The following is a 17,865-nucleotide window of genomic DNA, read 5'->3' on the forward strand; positions in this document are numbered from 1 at the left end:
GAGATCCTCATCACCCCAGACGCGGGTTGTCACTAAAGTGTCCCCGCGGCGTGTCGGCAGCGCGGGAGTGAAACCGCCTGTAAGAGGTGCGAGCAGGAGGTGGTAACTATTGACAAACCAAACGACTGCGAGACAGACATAACTTTTCTCCCATCATGCACCTGGAAAAAAAAGTAACCCAACGAGACCAACTTGAACGCAACAAGTTTGTACAAGCTACGAGATAAGAGAAAAATTAAACTTTCTTTATTGATAAAACGCGTAGCATTTGAATATGCCGTATCTAAAAGGAAAGCTGCATCATCAGCCATAGAAGACGTGAGTTATTGCAGACATACAGCCAAAGCGTTCAGAGTAGTTACTTTAAAACAAACAAACAACAACAAAAAAATAACAAAAATCCCCCTAACAAACTGCACATACACACTCGAAACAGCAGCAAAAGTAGGCAAATGGGGAGGTGAACACCAGTTCTATAACGCACAAAACAGCATGGCCTCTGAACAAAGAAAAGGTGAATCAATAAATCTATGAAGAACAAAATTATCACTACACATACATCACTAACTATAAAAGAAGAGGAATGCGGCCGGAGTGGGTAAAGAAACAAGCTGACGTTTACCGAAATACGCATAGAGGGCATGCAGGAAAAAAGAAAATGGTAATAGGGTGAAATACATGAAATATTTATCGCATTCAGCAATGCGCAAAATATAGATTATAATCTCAGAAGCAAAGAAATGCCATACTGGAAAATGAACCTGCTGTTACATAATAGTGTTACTCAAAGTGGAGCAAGAGGTAGTGGCATGTACATAGGAAACACAAAAAGTTGTACCTATGTCGCATGTCCTGAGAAAGGTTACTAAAATTGTTACCGAGAGTGCTGAAAAGGAGGGAAAAAACCCCCAAGAAACATGTTTCACAAAGAAAAACAAGGGAAAAGGTAGATGACATCTTCTAAACCATAAGATCAAGGGATAACTGCCTAGCAGGTTGTTTATTTAGAAACCGATCTTTTTTCAGCAAGATACATTGAGCATTGCTCAGTCCCTCTAACAAAAAAAAAAAAAAAAAAAAAGAAAAAGAGAATTATTATTCCCCAATATGTTTGCATATTTGGAGGAAAAATGGTGTTAACTAGTTGAATTCAAACTTTGCGGGCACCAAGTAAAATATCCACATTGTATCATTTTTCATCCTCTTCAGGAGAGCCTGATATACAGTAAACTTCAGCAGTGAGCGGGACTGACCACTAAAGAGGAAAATCATGAAGGATGAGAGAGTTTCAGCTGGCACTATGTTGCCCGCAGCGTGATGGAGAGGGCATTGAAGGGAATTTTTGAGAGATGTGGAGCTGATTGATTAGAATAGAGCAGATATTTACAAATACGATTTGGAACAAGATTTGGGACTAAAACAGCACCTTATAAAAATGATTTAGAGATACGACTATAACAAAAAAAAAAAAAAAAAAGAAAAAGAACCAGAAAGCAAGCAAACAAACCTCCAAACAAAATAATAACATCTATATCTGCTCTAAAATAACCCTTTGGTGTTCACAAACCATTCTTTTCATGGTCAAAAAAAAAAAAAACCCAACCCTTAAAATGTTCAGATTAAAACAAAGTGATTAATCTAAAAAGCAGAGACAGTGAATTAAAGGAGCAGGGAGATAACAATCTGATAATACAGGAGCACAGAAGGCCTAATAATGATATTATTACGCACACTAACCAAACACTGACAAACAAATATTCTGTTAATTATATAATCATGCATATGCTTCCTATGCTTGAGCTACATGATTATGGAAAACAACTCTCTTCTTGAAACTGCATATATGTGTTAAACCTTATAAACTCCCCACAAGATGGATTAATCTAATTCTCCTACATCACTTATTCCTGGTAAAGTATTTACTACAGGCTTGAAAGGTTGAGTGTGGAAGCCTTGCTTTGACTAAGAAGCACGAGCTACTGAAGGCTGCTATGTCTTGACGTATATACAACAATCAGATATCTCTTATCAATATCAAACTACTTGGAATAAATTCAAGATACAGATATCTGATTTTCATCTGACCTATTCCAATTTGCACTTCACTGTGTCAACTTTGATATTAAAATGTTCCACTAGAATAAAGATATTTATAATAAAAACATATATAAAGAACAGAAGATGAATAGATATTGTCATGGATACATACGCAGGCAATCATTTAAACATGCAGCAATGGTAACATCACATTTTTCATAGCTTCTAGTCAACATTGAGCAGACAAATATATGCTTAATAAAGCTTATTAATCCTTAATAAAGTTGCTACACTGTGTTTATGATATATAAATGTATTTTGCAGTAGGTTGTGTTGAAATGAGACAAATAATACTTTAAAAGTTGGACTGCATTTTTTCAAGCCCACAGTGAATTAACTCTCAAGCAGCAGTCTCGGTAGCTGCAAAACAAAACAAATTCTCCAGTGTAGCATGCTGCCTCGGTGCCTCCTATGGTCTCTATTCCAATCTTTTCTTGTTCAAAATAAATTAGGAAATATGGGCCCAAATCTTGAGGCTTGGCTCTTGTGCAACACAAACAGAAATGACCTGGCAGCAGAGCAAAACCAGCATGGCTGTGTATTCTCTTTTATCAGATTTCTTTGGGGAGATCAGGCTGATTGGGTTTTATACATACGTATTTCTGACAACTCTGCGGCCATTTGGGTAACTCATGAGCCCCAGACTATGCTGGAGGGAATGCAGAGCTCTGCAGCAGCAGTGGGACTGCCAGGAAACTCACTTTGGTGGGGATATGAATACATTTTCCCCACTGCAAGGGGTGATGTGTGCACATCTAGGGCTAACTGCTGGATAGCAAGGCAATGAAAATACCAATCTGTGGCTTTATAAAGGTAAACATCTATGGCCAAAAGGTGGATGTCTTCCCAGTGGGCTTGTGCCTAATTGACACCTGGGTTAGACAGAAGTGAGGGTTAAGGGGAAAGATGTGCCCCACTGTCCTTTCCCATGGCTTTCTATCTGTGCACAGCCACAGCTGCAGTGTGAACGCAGTCCCACAGCCTTACAAGTTTTGCACCTCTGATTGAAGTCATTTTACTGTCTCCTCAGACTGACTTCCCCTCTTTTTTGCCCCGAACAACAATAGTTGCCCAACACTGTTCAAACACTTTAACCAACCTGACTGCGGCAATCTCAATTTACATACGACCCAAGAATCCGATGCGCACCGATGTGAATCACAGCGTTCTGTGACATCCCCCACGCTGAACTCAAAAGTTACATACCAACCTAGATTTTTTTTTTGACTGCAACCTGCCCCAGCCTGGATAGGATGCCTGTCAAAAAGCAAAAGTGCTATGAAATTAAATTCATAGCACTGAAAGGCATCGCACACAAGCTGTCGTCCCCTCTCACATTTTGCATGAGCAATTTCTGCTCGTTTGTGTTCTCTCACACACGATGTCCTCAAACAGTTACGTAAAATGAATATTTAACTTTGGACAGTCAGCTGTATTCAACTGCACTTAATTGCTTATTAAGTGAAGTAAATTACCCTTACCATATTCGTCAGAGGTGAAAAACCTACATATATGGCTACATGTAGTGCATTCATTAGTTTATGGACCCCAAATCCCTTGGAAAGCATCAGATATCTACACAGTGTCCCATGGTGCAGCATTTTGTAGCTGGATGTCTCAGCTAGCTTGCAGATATGTAAAATCATATACAAACAGACATCTCCCGATTGATTGCCTCTGTGACGAGGCTCGTTTACTCCCGCAAACATTTTCTGCAGTGTATTTCAATCACGTAATCTTTTTTTGAAAAGAGTTGAATAAGAATATGCAAAATGTGGTTCTGGATAAAACAAGTTACTTTTAGTCAAACTACTGCACCATTTTGCGTAAGTCCCTTTCATAGCTGTATGTCTATTTTGACTAAGATGCTTGTGTAACTGAAGTAAATACATACATTTGCTGATGTGGCCCCAGCAGTCATTTTATTTTGCCCCTTGGTGCCAAATGAGTCACAGAAGGAAAATTATGTAGTAAAACCCAACAAAACTGTTTGGCATGATGAGTTGAAGGGAGAACACAACCGCTAATGAGAACAGAAAGTCTTTCACCTCTGGTTGCCACAAGAAATCCTAGCTGGTTGAAAGTCTGATAGATGGGTGTCCACTTCCCCATAAAAGATCACAGCAATGAATATTAATAGATTAATCACATAAATCTTAATCTGTGGTTGCACAGTCTCTACCTGCTGTGTGGACAGGCGGGGTTCACTCCCTAAGCATACTGTCATTGCAACTACCACAGACACTATCTATACGTTATTTCATATAAGCCAATATCTTTTATGACTGTGGATTTCAGAACTACTTCAAATAGAAACCTTAAACTTACGAAAAAGCATTTTGTGGACCATATTCTCTTTCATCCATAACAGTAGACTAGATCCTTGATGAGTCATGCTCATAATTTCCATGTGGCAGCCAACTACTTCCACAAAAAAGAACAAACAAAAAAAAAAAAAAAAAAGCAATATAATAGTATTTAATGCAATTAGGCAGCTGGAAGAAAGGAGGAAAGCTTGGCATCTTAGGATCAGCCAAGTTACCTGTGTCTTAAGTGTATGTTCAGCAGGTCACTAATTTCACAGCTTTCTCCCCAGAGGTATAATTTTTAGGCCTATCATGTGAAGATGTTTAATGTGGGACATGGGGAGATGAAAAAAGAGTGGTTCCTGTTAAAATCCTCATCATCATAGCACTAGGTAACTCCAAGGCATGAGACAGGCAAATAATTGTTACCTAAAAGAAGAGTCAGTTGGTAAACTAGTTATTTTAGGGATGTGTGCAAACAGCAGCTCTATTAATTTAATAGTGTGTAAACCATGATCCCCAGACATATAAATCCATAGTTTCAGTTATTTTTGCTCATTAAAAGCAAAGATACACCACGTTATCTCCAAAGTGGTTTGTAATGTTGTTGACTGATTCCGATTCTCTTCCCCTTCCTGACTCCGTCACCTCCACCCACTGCATTTTTTTCCCCAGTTTGATCCAACAATTCTAGGTGAGGATGAATTTCACACAGCCCAAGCAAAGCTGCACATAATGGTAGAAAACAGTCCGAATCATTGTGCTTAGCACTACAGAGAATTATTCAAGCATTATTAGCTAGAGCTTAGGTGCTTATGCCATCAAGCTCAAACCACAGTGACTTCTTACATAGGAATACTTGATCAACGGGACAATTATCTTTTTCTTTCACCTGATAGTATGAACAAAATCTACTGACAAAAATTGAAAACATGGAAGAGTTTAGGTCTAAGGAAATGGTTAGAACTGATTGATGACTTGAACTATGTCAAACTTTCATTATGAAACCCAAAACCACATGAAATGTCCTATTTCCAGTTTCATTGTTAACTCAGAACTCTGCCCAGGTTCTGCTACACATTTTTTAAGGTTCAAAATCTTTTAAGTAAAACTGTGCCTCTAATTACAGCCAAACTTGACAGAAGTCAATATTCATTGTACATAAAATACATGCAAAATGTGTGGTTTTGGTGTAAAACAAATTGAAAGTTGGTGAGTTTGGCCAAAATCACTTTTTCTTCTAGGGCTCCTTCCAATCTCAAACTGAAATGATTCCACAATAACAAAGACTAAGCGAATGAGTCTTTCACAGTTCTTTTCAGAAACAATTAGCTGTTAATATTCACAGTTCTTTTAAGAAACAAGGTACCTGTTAATATTCAGGTGCTAACATAAAAAGGTTTAGCGTATGCAGTGTCACTAAGATAAAGGTCATTTTTACATGTGTTGGAGTGCACTTAGTTTAAATGCAAACAACATAAAGCAAAAACAAGTCACTTCAAAATGTTACTCCAAGTACCCTGTAAATGTTCAAAATACTTGCTCTGATTCAGAAAAACACCAAAAAAAAAAAAAAAAAAGAAATTAACAAAAATATATGCAAGTATTTAATGTATTTATTTGCTAAAACAACATTTCTAGATTTCCTGCTAAGTGGCTACAATGGAAACAAACTGAAAGAGAGAGCAGCAGTTGGGAACCCATCAGAATATGGTATTTTTAGGGCAAAATTATGTTAATATTTATGACAGTTCGTTTATACTCATGCAAACACTGGAAGGAAATGACTGAATAGGTGTGCAAAAATTACTTTCTGCATTAAACACAAAAATTTGTGTGAAAAGTTTGTATTTTATGTTGACATAAGAATAGCCGGGTAAGAAGAAACTGAGGCATGTATATGAAGTTTCACAGCTGAGCTTCAACTGCGATAAAAGAAATAACATTTGAAACTAATTATTTTCATGCTGTCCATGTTAATTTCCTTTGGATCTCTTCTATATAATTTGCTTCTGCCAGGTTGTACTACAAACTCCTTCCTGTGTTAGATTTTTCTTCTTTACAAATGTTGGTAAGATGCTCACGAGAAATTCTGAAGTATTCTGCTCATGAAAAAGCTGTGGTGCATTCTCTCAAGTAATTTTTCTTTTATAGGTATACAGATGGAAAATAACCCTGCACCACATCTGAAAATGCGCTGCTTCAAAGGTGGGTGGAGCCAGGTGAAGAAATGCTCAAAATTATTGCAGCCATAGAAGAGTAATGTCCAAATCAACTTAGCCCTGTTTCTGAAACATGGGACACCTTCAAATACCCTCAACATACTGCCATGAACGAACTACACAAAGACCCTGCCATCTCACATCTAAGCCCATGCTTAAAGCACTTTTACGTATTTTTGTGTAAAAAGAGAAAGAAAACATATTTATCTCTTCTTATACTTAATACCAACTGGTTGTTGCTGTGGGCATATCACAAAGGGTTATAATTCTTCTTGCTTAATTTAGGTCTGTGAAAATCTTTCCATGTCCAAATGAAATATTATGCCCAGTCCATACTGAACTTTTTAATAAAAAGCAGTAAAGCAATCTGCTTCATTGTCAAATGACTGAAAGAAATTTAATTAATGCCTTTGGAGGGAACGCCTATATAAGTATCACAATCACAAGAATGTGCATATATGCATATATGAATACATATGCACAGCCACAGTCTACCCTGTTGCTTTAATATTATAACACTATAGGCCAGGAGCAACTGAAGGCAGAAGTGAACTCATAGAATTTAAAGTATTCTGCTGACACAACTTTAAGGTTAAATGACATTGTGTAATTTATTAGAAGATTAAATGCTGGCTTCATCACAGGACAATTTAGCCCTAGAAAAGGGAGGTAGTATAGAATGCTCACAGACAAACAAATTAAAAATAGTAAGCTATAAAGAGGGGAAAATGAGTTTATGCCACACCGACAAAACCAAGAAGAAACAAAAAAACCCAAACCCAAGAAGCAAAAAAACACAAAGATGCATGAAAAGCAGTATGCTATGTTAGATGTTTATCTATACATAAGAGACAGGTGTCACAAAAACAAAACAAAAAAATCACGAAGCTAAAGAGAAACTTTAACTCACCAGTTTCCATCTGTTATATCTGAATTCATGCATAATTGATTATCCATGACTGGTAAGTTCTTTTTTTTCACTAGCCTAACACAGTTTTCTAAACATTATGTGATAAATCACCACCAAAGTAAAGGGTGTTTGAGAAACCGTAAGGGCAGAATAAAAATTTTTTAATGAAAAATAACATGTCAGTTAATAATAGAGCTGACCTATGTTTAAGAGAGAAATTTTAATCATGTGCATATTAAATATTAATAACCTATTCTGTTATTGTTATAATAAGGTTAAGTAAGCTTCTCCATGCTTAAGGAAAGAGAAAAAGTAGGAATATCTAACAGTGAAAAAAAGCACTGAGAAGCAGAGACATAAGGAAAATGTGTCAACAATAAACAAGAGGAAATGAGAAAGAAGGAAAAGATGAAGGTGGAAACTAATCTCTATGTGTCATTATGATTGCCAGAGTACTGGCAAAGAAGCAGCATCCTTTTATTTCAATTTTAATCATTTCTGAATTTTAATACCCTGCTCCTTTTGTAATTCTCCTGGCATTCCCTATATGCATCCATCCCAGCCAAAACACCAGTGTAAATTAAATGGCACACAACCACACCACTGATGTAGTTCTCCCAGTAGAACCAATTGAGTGACCAAAAAGCAGAGAAGGTATGACTACTTTGTGTCCCTGTAGACCATGGGCCAATTAAGTGACTTAATGTTCTTCAATTCCTTTAATTTTGAAAAGAAGGGCAGTGGTTAGGTAACCCAGCAATATAGAGCCATTAAAAAAAAATAAAGCAAGCCAGTAGTAATACAATAATCAGTGACCATCAGGGCCTGGAAAAATGAGTTTGCTCTCACTGGCACTAAGGAGCATCACATGATTATTTAATTACAGCTCTAATTTTTGTCTCGTGGATGGCAACATATCAACAATTAATAGGGCAAATAGAGGAGACTGCATTTTTAAAGAGACAGAACCTATATGAAATATTGCTTGGAAATGCAATTTATCAGACAGTATAATGCTTCTTAAGGCATATCTGTCATCATGCCACGCATATAAGAAAATTCTACTAGTTCAATTTTCTTCCATGATGTCTATAAAATTCTTCTGGAATGCTTAGAAAATAATAACTACACCTATGATTATCCTAATTATCATTTTAAGTGGCAATGCAGAAGACAGTTTCTTGTAGGACATGCAGTCCCAGTAAAGAAAGTATTGGAATCACAAGTTTCAAATATAAAAATGGTATCATAAAATTATTACATCCGTTATCTTACAAAGATTGTAACAAAATTCTTCAGGAATGGCCAAAAGGATTATGGCATTCAGCAAGTCGAGTGAAGAAAAAAAGAAAGAAAGTCAATAAACTACAGTCAGTGGGACAAAGATTGATTTTGATTGATTGACTTTACTGTTTTTTTTACAAAGCACACTGAAAGTAGAGGCTCAACACCAGTATTGTACCGTTTCTGCACAGTGCTGCTAGGTGAGAAGCGAAAAAAAAAACAGAAAGAGGACATACATGTGATTGATTGCAAAGCTCTGCTCTAAAAAGTTGGATGCAGTTCCCCTTGTGCCTCGTCCTGCAATGACCACAGTGCAAAACGTGGGGAACTGTGGGAAGTTCAGTATGTGGAAGAGCAGCACGTCTCACAAGCTGCACAATAACAGGAATCTGCAAATGTATCAAGAGAAAACCTCTAATTTTATGTCCCTGATCTTTTTTGCAAATGTACTCACTTTTCCACAGTGATGTGTGGACCAGGTCATGAATGCCATAAATTTGCATTATCTAGAACACATTTCATGCAATATTCAATGTCTGAAGATAGGAAAGGCAACCTCCAAATTTCCTCTAAACATTAAACTGTACATATGAAAAAAACCACCAAATTACTCTTAGGTATTTTTTATTAATCTTACTTCTCAATATACAACTTCAACATGCTTTTTCATTTGGTATTCTAAAATCTATCCCTTGAACAAGCAAAGAAACGCTGAAAAAAAAGCTAAACAACACTTCAAGAAGTTTAACTACAGAAGAAATACTATTACAGTAAATGCCGCATTCCTCCCGAAAATTGTGTAAAATTAAGTTGTTTTCATTGAAGACATTAACATTCTGGATTGGAGATCTTAATCTATAATCTTAAAAAGAAAGCTGGCAAGCAAGAGCTTGTATGTAAAAGTATATATCATTCTTTTTATGCACTGGTTACTATACAGATAACATGTCTCACAAAGACTGTAATTAAATGTCTAGTGCCGAAGTAACACTAAAAAGCATACAGTATTATTATATTACAATGAATCCTTAGAAGCTAAAACTGTCATTTTTTTAAGTTTTAAGATGCCTTTAATTATTCTTGAGACTTCTTACATTTATCTAGGAAGCCCACCTATGATGAAAAGCGTTAATGATTTAAAATCTTTCTAATACAGCTCTCCACAAAAATAATAATTTAGAATTTGATTATAAACATTTTAAAACTCACTCTGCAATTTCTCTCCACTTCGTTTTTTGCCTTTGGTCCTTCTGTGAGTTTGCATGCATGTACTCCCTCTCCCACTCTCTTTCCCCTCCTCTCTTTCTGTCTTTTATTTAACGTATTACGATTGGGAATACGAGGCATGTGTGATATTTAGAATTTTTCTCCTGTTCATTGAAAATGTTTTTAATTACTTGGCTGTTACAAACAGATATATATTCTAAGTGCAGCTACTGAAAAGCTACCACCTTTGTCATACCTTTGCATGTGGGTATGAGTTCAGAAATGAAATTCTTTGCACTTGTGCTGTACAACGTTTTCCACTGTAGAAGTGGAATTACTTCATCCTTCAATGTTCTATGAAACATATATATTACTAATTTCATAGCTGGGTAAACAAACTGGGGGCATATTAAGGCCACATTTATAGAGGGATTATGTGCTGCAGCTTCATTTTTTTTATATAAAGTTGTGACTGCTGAGCATTTTCAAAATCAGCATTAAGGACTGCAAACTATAATAACTGCATGGTCAGTTATTTACCCAAGATCACACACTTTTGTCAGGGCTGAAATCAGAATCAGGAGTCCAGACACCAGAAAAGATTACAGGTATATGTGATGCGAGTGCATCATCACTTCTAGTGAGCAGCAAGTGGAACAACACATAAATGATTGCTGCTAGCCAAATAAATCCTGTCAGAGCAGGATCCTGGGAAGATGAGATGCACTCAAAGTTTAAAGCACCTCCCTCATCTCCTCAGGTCATATCATGTCATAATCTGCAAGAGCAGGTAGTCACCGGGAATTATGTGAGGCTAACACAGCCAACACATGGCCCATCCTGATGTCTGCACCCCGGCGTAGCTGGGTGACTGAGGTCCAGCTGCAGGTCAGCAGACTATTCTGCCTGTCTAACCCACCATTCACAACAGAAAAGCATGAGGTGGCAAGAGCTAATTCTTGTCTCTGGAGATGTCTGTCCAACGACGCTTTCCAACAGCTCAGAGAGTGAAAGAAGAGCTGGTGAAAGGAAGTCTTCTTACGACCTATTCTAATCCCAGCATACACAAACGCAAGCAGTCTCACAGGAAAATCGATGTCCAAAGAGATCAGTGCACATTGGTATTCTAAATAAATAGCTAAAAGGTGACCTCAGCATAAATACTAAGTGCTGGTGTGTCCCTCAGCCTGTCTGAATGCCTAACACTGATCCCCTATAAGAACTGTAAGAATGGAAGTCTACCAACCTCTGCAGTGATACACGAGTGTGAATGGGAGAAAAGTCAGGCCCAGCAAGTTTAAAAGGAGATATTTACAATTCAGACCGTGCCGGAGGTATGTTACTACACTCTGCTACTGCACTCTACTATTGCTATGACATTCCTACTACACTGCACCAGATTTACGCAGGTTAAGAGTAGATTACAGCTGATACAGGGCTTGAGGACCAGATCAGAATATATGAACAAGAGCAGTACTAGCAAGTCTCTTTAAAATTAATCTCTAAGATTTATACCTACTGAGAGCAATGCAGTGCAGAGACCATTTGAAAGTCGACATTTGCAAAGCAACAAAATGGATATCAATTAAGTAATGAAGTGTTGGTGATAGCTGTGGTAAGCTTAGACGCCACAGGATGGCAAGTGTTCGCAAACACCTACAGTTTTGAAGGGCACATTATAGTATATCCTTTTTGAAGTAACAGTTACAAGTTGTGGTTGGGGCTGTTGAGAGTTCATGATACCGCTGACATGGGAACTGACATACAAACCAGCTTAATGTTAAATATGATAATTACAGAAGCTGAGGAAAAAATGGACCTCTCAGGTAGGGGTTATTAATGGAATCCTCTGATGGAGAATTTACGGAAGCTTTCTGCAAACTGTGGGTTATTCTGACTGTGGTGATCTTCAGTTCAAATGCCAGATACTTGGACGCTTTAGTCCAAGATTAAAAGTAACATCAACAGGGTTTTCTGACATGGACTTATAAAGTTGAAAAATTTCAGTATAACAAGCAATAAGAACTGTAAGTTACTCTTTAACCGTCAAACTGTTTTATTTTTTTTTTTTTTTTAGAATCAGTAGCAACTTTGTGACAACTAAAGTTTAAAAAATGCACTTGATTGCATAGTGACAGATTTGCAGAACATTTTTCATCACACACACATATGTGCTTTCAGTTATTAATAAAATGCTTCTGCCCTTAATCTGCCATTGCCTGAATATACAATTTCAGTGTCTTGGATAGACAAATACTGTTAAGGAATTCTGTTTTCCCTGTTTGAGATGCAATTCAAATACACCGAGTAAAACTGAATACTATGTCTTTAAAACTGGCTCCTGCATGCCACAGAAAGGAATACCGAGTCACTTTTCTATTAAGTTCCTCTTGGAGTGGAATGATAACACAACTTTCTTTTCTTCCTCATCCCCCCTTCCTTTTTTCCTAATTTTAAACAAGGAAGAGCCAGCTGCCCTGGGTAACACCACAGGTAGATATTAAAAAGGAGACAGCCATTATTTAGTGGCAACAGGAATATAAATACATGCACTAACCTATAAACTGGTGTTTACTTCAGGAAAGTAAGTCATATTTTTCCTCTGATTGCCGTGCTGTCAGTTTAATGCAGCGTAAATAAACAGTAGGTGCATGATAGCTTTAAGTAGAAAGTGTTCATTCCACAAGAGGAGCAGATTACTGAAGCCTGATGCCTATAATGGCAAAAGCAGGACTTCCATTTTACCTGAAAATATAGCCTCCTGTGCTAAGAGACTTGTGGCTTTTCTATTAAATTAATTTGTCAGAATTCTATGAAAAATATTATGTACTCAAAGAACTTTACCAAAAACATTCATTTTTGCAGCCCTCAACTTGAACCATTCGAAAAAACAAAAGCCAATCACTCCTCTGTAATTTCATCATCCCTTCGCTCTAAATGAAAGCTTTATATAATCAACCTAATATAACAGAAAATAAAATGATATATAGAATTGCCTATACTTTGAGTTATTTTGTTCTTATAAATATATTCCCTGACTGAAAGTAAAAAAATTCCCCTTTGGAAAAAGCAATGATTTCTGAAAAGATTGTATATACACTCTACATCTATTAACATAAATTATAAGAAAGTAAAATGTTCCAGATGTGTTTAAACTGTTATAGAAAGAAAGTTTGTGGCTTCACTGGATATATATTAAATATATCTAGAGAGAGAGCAATGGCAGTTATATACAAGAAGGCAATAAAACGCTTCAGTAGTATCTATATTAAAAGAGCATAGTTCCTAGAAATATGACTAAAACATTTTGGAAGTCATGTTTTCTCCAGTTTTAACTCAGAAATCTAGTTTTAATATATATTCTTTTATATATATACTAAACTATTTTAGTAATAAAATAATCTCCTTGATTTTTTTTTTTTTGTCCAAATTCAGCTGGAAACCTTAAGAAGGACTTCAAATTTATCTAACAACTCTTAGATTAAAAAATAGGTGACAATGAAAAGGTGACAATACTTCCAAAAATTGAGTAGTTGATGCAATTAAAAGATTTGTTGGGGGTTTTTCCCCCAAGAACACCAGACTTCAGCCGATGATCTTCTAAATGGCAGTTTAAACCCCCCTCTATCCCATGAAATGTGGGATGAGTTAGTGCTTACTCAGGACTTTCCTACTCTGCAGAGGTTTCTGTGCTGAAGGGGTGGACATGCCCGTGTTCTGGGCAGAGCTGAATGTGGCAGTGGTGCCCATGGGATGCTGGCAGGGCTGCAGGCAGGGCTTGTGCTGCCTGCACTGCCTTGCCTTGGGAAGCACAGCAACCAGAGGGCAGGTGCTCCTCGGATGACCTGCTGGGCCTACGCTGCAAACCAAAACGCTGCCCTCCTCGTGTGCAAGCTTGGGCTATTGTGGCAGACCCTCTCTGCTTCCCATTCTGCCACAGCACTATGTCCCATTAGCGAGTTACAGATCATCTCTGTCTGCTTTATGGTGCTTTCTCAGAGGTGCACAGCAGCAGGTTAGGATTCATGCGTGTGTTTGAAATAACAGGAGAGGATCAACTGCAAGAGTTACTTTCCTATTTAAAGTATTAAGAACAAAGAATGTAAAAAGGAAACGGCCAGTTTTTCAAAGTGTACGCACAAAAAGCATTCCATTTAAATATTTTTGTTCGAGTAAACTCTTTTGCATACAAAAGACTTATTTATTACATATTTGAACTTGTGGGAAAAAGGGAAGGAATGCTCTGATTCCTGAAATAACTCTACAGTCTTTTGGAGACTTCACTCTTCTGTGCTCTTGTTCTAGTCAGAACAGTTTTATTCCAGGGACAGAGGAATTCCTTGGAGTCAGTGTTTCTTTTCCACTAGCTGTTTGTATTCAAGAGTGGGCATACGTAGCATACTAGACAGTGATTTTAATTTCTCTTCTATTGCCTTATTATGTGCGTGTGCTATCTGTTCAGACTCATGCTTATACGTGAACACGTTGCATTTTCTGCTTGTTTTGTTACCTACTCCACATTACACATTTCTGTGCAAACCATTGCTTCAACTTGAAAAGCCAGGTAATACCAAGTGACAATCTCAAATAGAAAATGAATTAGAAAATGAGTGTATGTATAAATGCACTAAAGAGCATATAGAAATACGGGACTGAAAAGAGCAGTCTCAAATCCTACAAATAGTGCTGCCGAGTAATTAGGAGATAGAAATTGCAGAGAACATCCTACATTCATGTCTTTACACTGCACGCTTACTGTTTCGAGTTGGTTTTGAATAGTGCGCCTGATTTGACACATTTCTATCTGGTGATTGTGTTAAATGCTTGAAGAGATAGTGAAATATCCAAGCATTCCTTGTGCTAACTACAGCTGAAATTTTACACTTATTGTAACCTTTCCTAACAATGTGAGAAAAACAGAGTAAATATATTAAATTTGTTTCACAACAGATGCTTAGGTTGTTAATATTTAAGATGCCTATTCATGCTATTCCTGTCTGCACATTTGTCAAAAATGTAAGCTTGAATGCTAATGTTTGCCAGCAGACTACAGCAGACAAATATACGAATGCACGGTACCAAAATAATATAAAGTATAAATCAGGGACTGCTGCTCGCTCCCACCCAAGCAGCATGGACCAGAATGAAAGGGCACTACCAAATCATACACCCCGGCTCCTCTGCATCTGAATTTGCGAATTATTTTCACAGAAGCGCTGCGCTCACTTGGACCGACGAAAACCAGCGGAGAGCTTTCGCCAGTTCGAACTCATCGCAGCTAAGGAGCCAGTGCAAACTATTTCATCAAACTTGCATTTTAGCGAAGTTTCTCTCGCAGTCAGGGAAGCCTGGAGACTGGCAGAGAGAAACTCCGGACCGGGCAGGTGCCTGGCAAGAGCGCTCCCGGGGGCAGCCAGCGGCGACGGCGACAAAAGGACGGCGGTTTGAACAAAACCTCGGCTGGCGCGTTTGGAGACGGAGCGGAAAAAACAAAACCCCATAAAATCCTGGAGCACAGAGGCGCGCTCCTGGCACCGCTCCCCGCGGCACCGGCACCGCCGGGTCGCGCCGCGGCCGGCCGGGCGGGGAGCGGGGGGGACGTGCCACCCACCGCCACCGGCGAGCCCCCGCCGCCGCCCCCCGCGCAACCCCCGCGCCCCGCGGAAGCGCCACCGCACCTCCCCCCTTCCCGCGTCCCCCCACCCCACCCCGCCGCTCCGGGCCGCCGCCTCACCCCGCGCCCCTCGCTGTCGGGGTGCCGCCGCCGCGGGCCCGCCGCTGCCGGGCTGGCCAAACTTTGCCAAACTTTTAGTTTTCCCTTCTTTTCCCTCTGCCCGGGTCCACCCCCCGCTCCCCCCGTGCCGGTGTCGGTCGAGGAGGCGGCGGCGGCGGGCAGGGGAGCGGAGCGGGGCCGGCGGCCGGCAGCGGCGCGGCGGCAGGTGTGAGCCCGCGCCGGCCGGGAAGCTCCGGCAGCGGCAGCGCCCGGCGGAGCTCCGCGCCTCCGCCCGCCCGGAGGTCAGCACCGTCGGCCTCGGTAATCAGCGCGGCGGGTGGCCCCGGTACGGCCCCGTGTGCCCCCCCCAACCCGTCCCCGAGGAGCGACGCCGAAGGAGCGGGACCGACTCACTCATGGGAGCGCGGCGGGCGAGGCCGGCGACACCTCCGGCTTCCGAGGCGCCGGCGAAGTTAATTGCACTGAAGTTCAAGTTGTCTTTTCACCCATCAGGAGTGGGCGTTTAAAGGAAGGAGAGCGAGGAGGAGGAGGGGGAGGGGGAAGGGGGAGAGTCGCTCTCGCTCTCGCTCGCTCTCGCACACACACACACACACACACACGCGCGCACACGCGTGCACACGCATGCACGCGCGCACACACACGCACACACAGGCACACACAAACACACCCGCCCGCTCGGCTCCGCTCCCGAGCTGCCTCAGCAAGGAGGAGCCCGGACGGAAAACACCCGGGCAGCAAGGTACCGGCGTGGGGCAGCCCTGCCTCTGTGTGTCTGTGTGCGCGGCTCTGCCTGTGTGTGTCTGTGGTGCGTGTCTGCCCCCCCGCTCCCCGCCTCGTTCGGCCCCTCGGGCGGGGAGGTGCGCGCTGCCCCCGGGGAGGGCCCGGCGGGGCCGTCGGGGCAGTGCGGCGGCGGTGGTGGGGGACCGGCTGCGGTGACGGGGGGGAGGAATCCTCGCATTGCGCCGCCGCCCGCTCCGGGCTTGCTGCCTCCTGCCTGCGCGGTAGCGGGGGTCTACGGGGGGGGGGAACCGAGCGGCGGCTGTGTGTGTATGTCTGTGTGTGGCAGTGGGGCTGACGAGGTGGAAGTGCTGGGTCGGGTGGAGGGGTGCATCCATCCCTGCCGCCCGCCCCCCCCGCCCTGCGAGAGGGGACAGAGCTCCCCGACGCCCTTCACTGCGTTCCCCGCGCACCGCGCCTCCCGGCCCCCTCCCGCTCCCCCGCATTCACCTTTCCCTTCATCGTTTCCCTGCTCCTTTATTCCCACACCTACCCCCGCGCCCCCCGCCTGACCCCTGCCGCTGCTCAGAGGCAGGCAGCGCCCCACGGCCACCAGCCCTTTAAGGCAGCTGAGGCAGAACCTCCGCCGCCGCTCTGGTGGCCTCCGCTGGACGGGGTGGCCGGGATGAGGGCAGGCATCCGCCGGAGGCGACTCCCCGCCCTCCCGCCGGGGCACGGCTGCCCCGTCGGGGCCGGGTCCCGCCGCACATCCCCCCCGGTTGTCTCGCCTGGTGTTTCACCTGGCACCACGTGCTCCTCAGTAACGCTGTTTGAAAATTGCCTTTATCCGTGTAACTTCTCCTTGGGGAGGGACTTGTTCGCTCGGCTTTTGTTTTTAAGACCTTCTTTCCCATCTTCGCTGCTGCAGGATTTGGAAGTGGAGTTCCTGGAGAGTGATCCTGGCAATGAGTGCATGTTTCCCTGAAAGCTGCTTCTTATTTCCTAGGAGACTGAGAAGAGAGGGGACCCTGGATGTCAGTCCATTCTCCGTTTTTTGTTTGTCTTGACTTTGAGGCAGATTTCCTCTTTCAGCTCTGGAAACTGACAGGTACAATTCCTCCAGGCACCTTTGCATGTCTCAGAAACACGACCAAGACCATGAAGTTGATATGTCAGTGCTTTTCCTAGTTAACCAGTGGTACGCTCTTCTATTAATTGCTATTAGAAAGTGCAACCTTGTAGCACAGTTATTGAATAATCATTAATCCATGGAGGATACACAGGCCCAAAGGTTAATAATAGGAATAACGATTAATAATGTTGACCTTGTATTTTTGTCATAGTTATTAGAAGGCACTCGGATTTATTCTGTGTACAGTGGTGTAAATT

At 41.3% G+C, this 17,865-nt stretch overlaps 1 protein-coding gene and 1 long non-coding RNA gene across 6 annotated transcripts in view; one reads left to right on the forward strand and one right to left on the reverse strand.

Moving 5' to 3' along the window:
- Nucleotides 1-17,358, reverse strand: part of SATB1 (SATB homeobox 1) — a 93,476-nt gene extending 76,118 nt beyond the window's left edge. The window contains exon 1 of one of the 4 annotated variants that reach the window (XM_030477128.1): nt 17,277-17,358. The gene's annotated coding sequence lies outside the window, so the exon portion shown is untranslated. Of the gene's footprint in view, nt 1-10,028; nt 10,051-16,152; nt 16,572-17,276 lie in introns of those variants that run through there. The other 3 variants (XM_030477161.1, XM_030477104.1, XM_030477145.1) reach the window with 3 other exon arrangements.
- The window catches only part of LOC115604245, a 37,780-nt gene continuing 35,526 nt past the window's right edge, over nt 15,612-17,865 (forward strand). Inside the window, exons 1-2 of one of the 2 annotated variants that reach the window (XR_003990179.1) lie at nt 15,612-16,498; nt 17,483-17,584. This is a non-coding gene — a long non-coding RNA (uncharacterized LOC115604245). Of the gene's footprint in view, nt 16,499-17,404; nt 17,585-17,865 lie in introns of both variants that reach the window. The other variant, XR_003990188.1, reaches the window with a different exon arrangement.

This window comes from Strigops habroptila, chromosome 1, assembly GCF_004027225.2.
Source record: "Strigops habroptila isolate Jane chromosome 1, bStrHab1.2.pri, whole genome shotgun sequence".
Classification (NCBI taxonomy): domain Eukaryota; kingdom Metazoa; phylum Chordata; class Aves; order Psittaciformes; family Psittacidae; genus Strigops; species Strigops habroptila.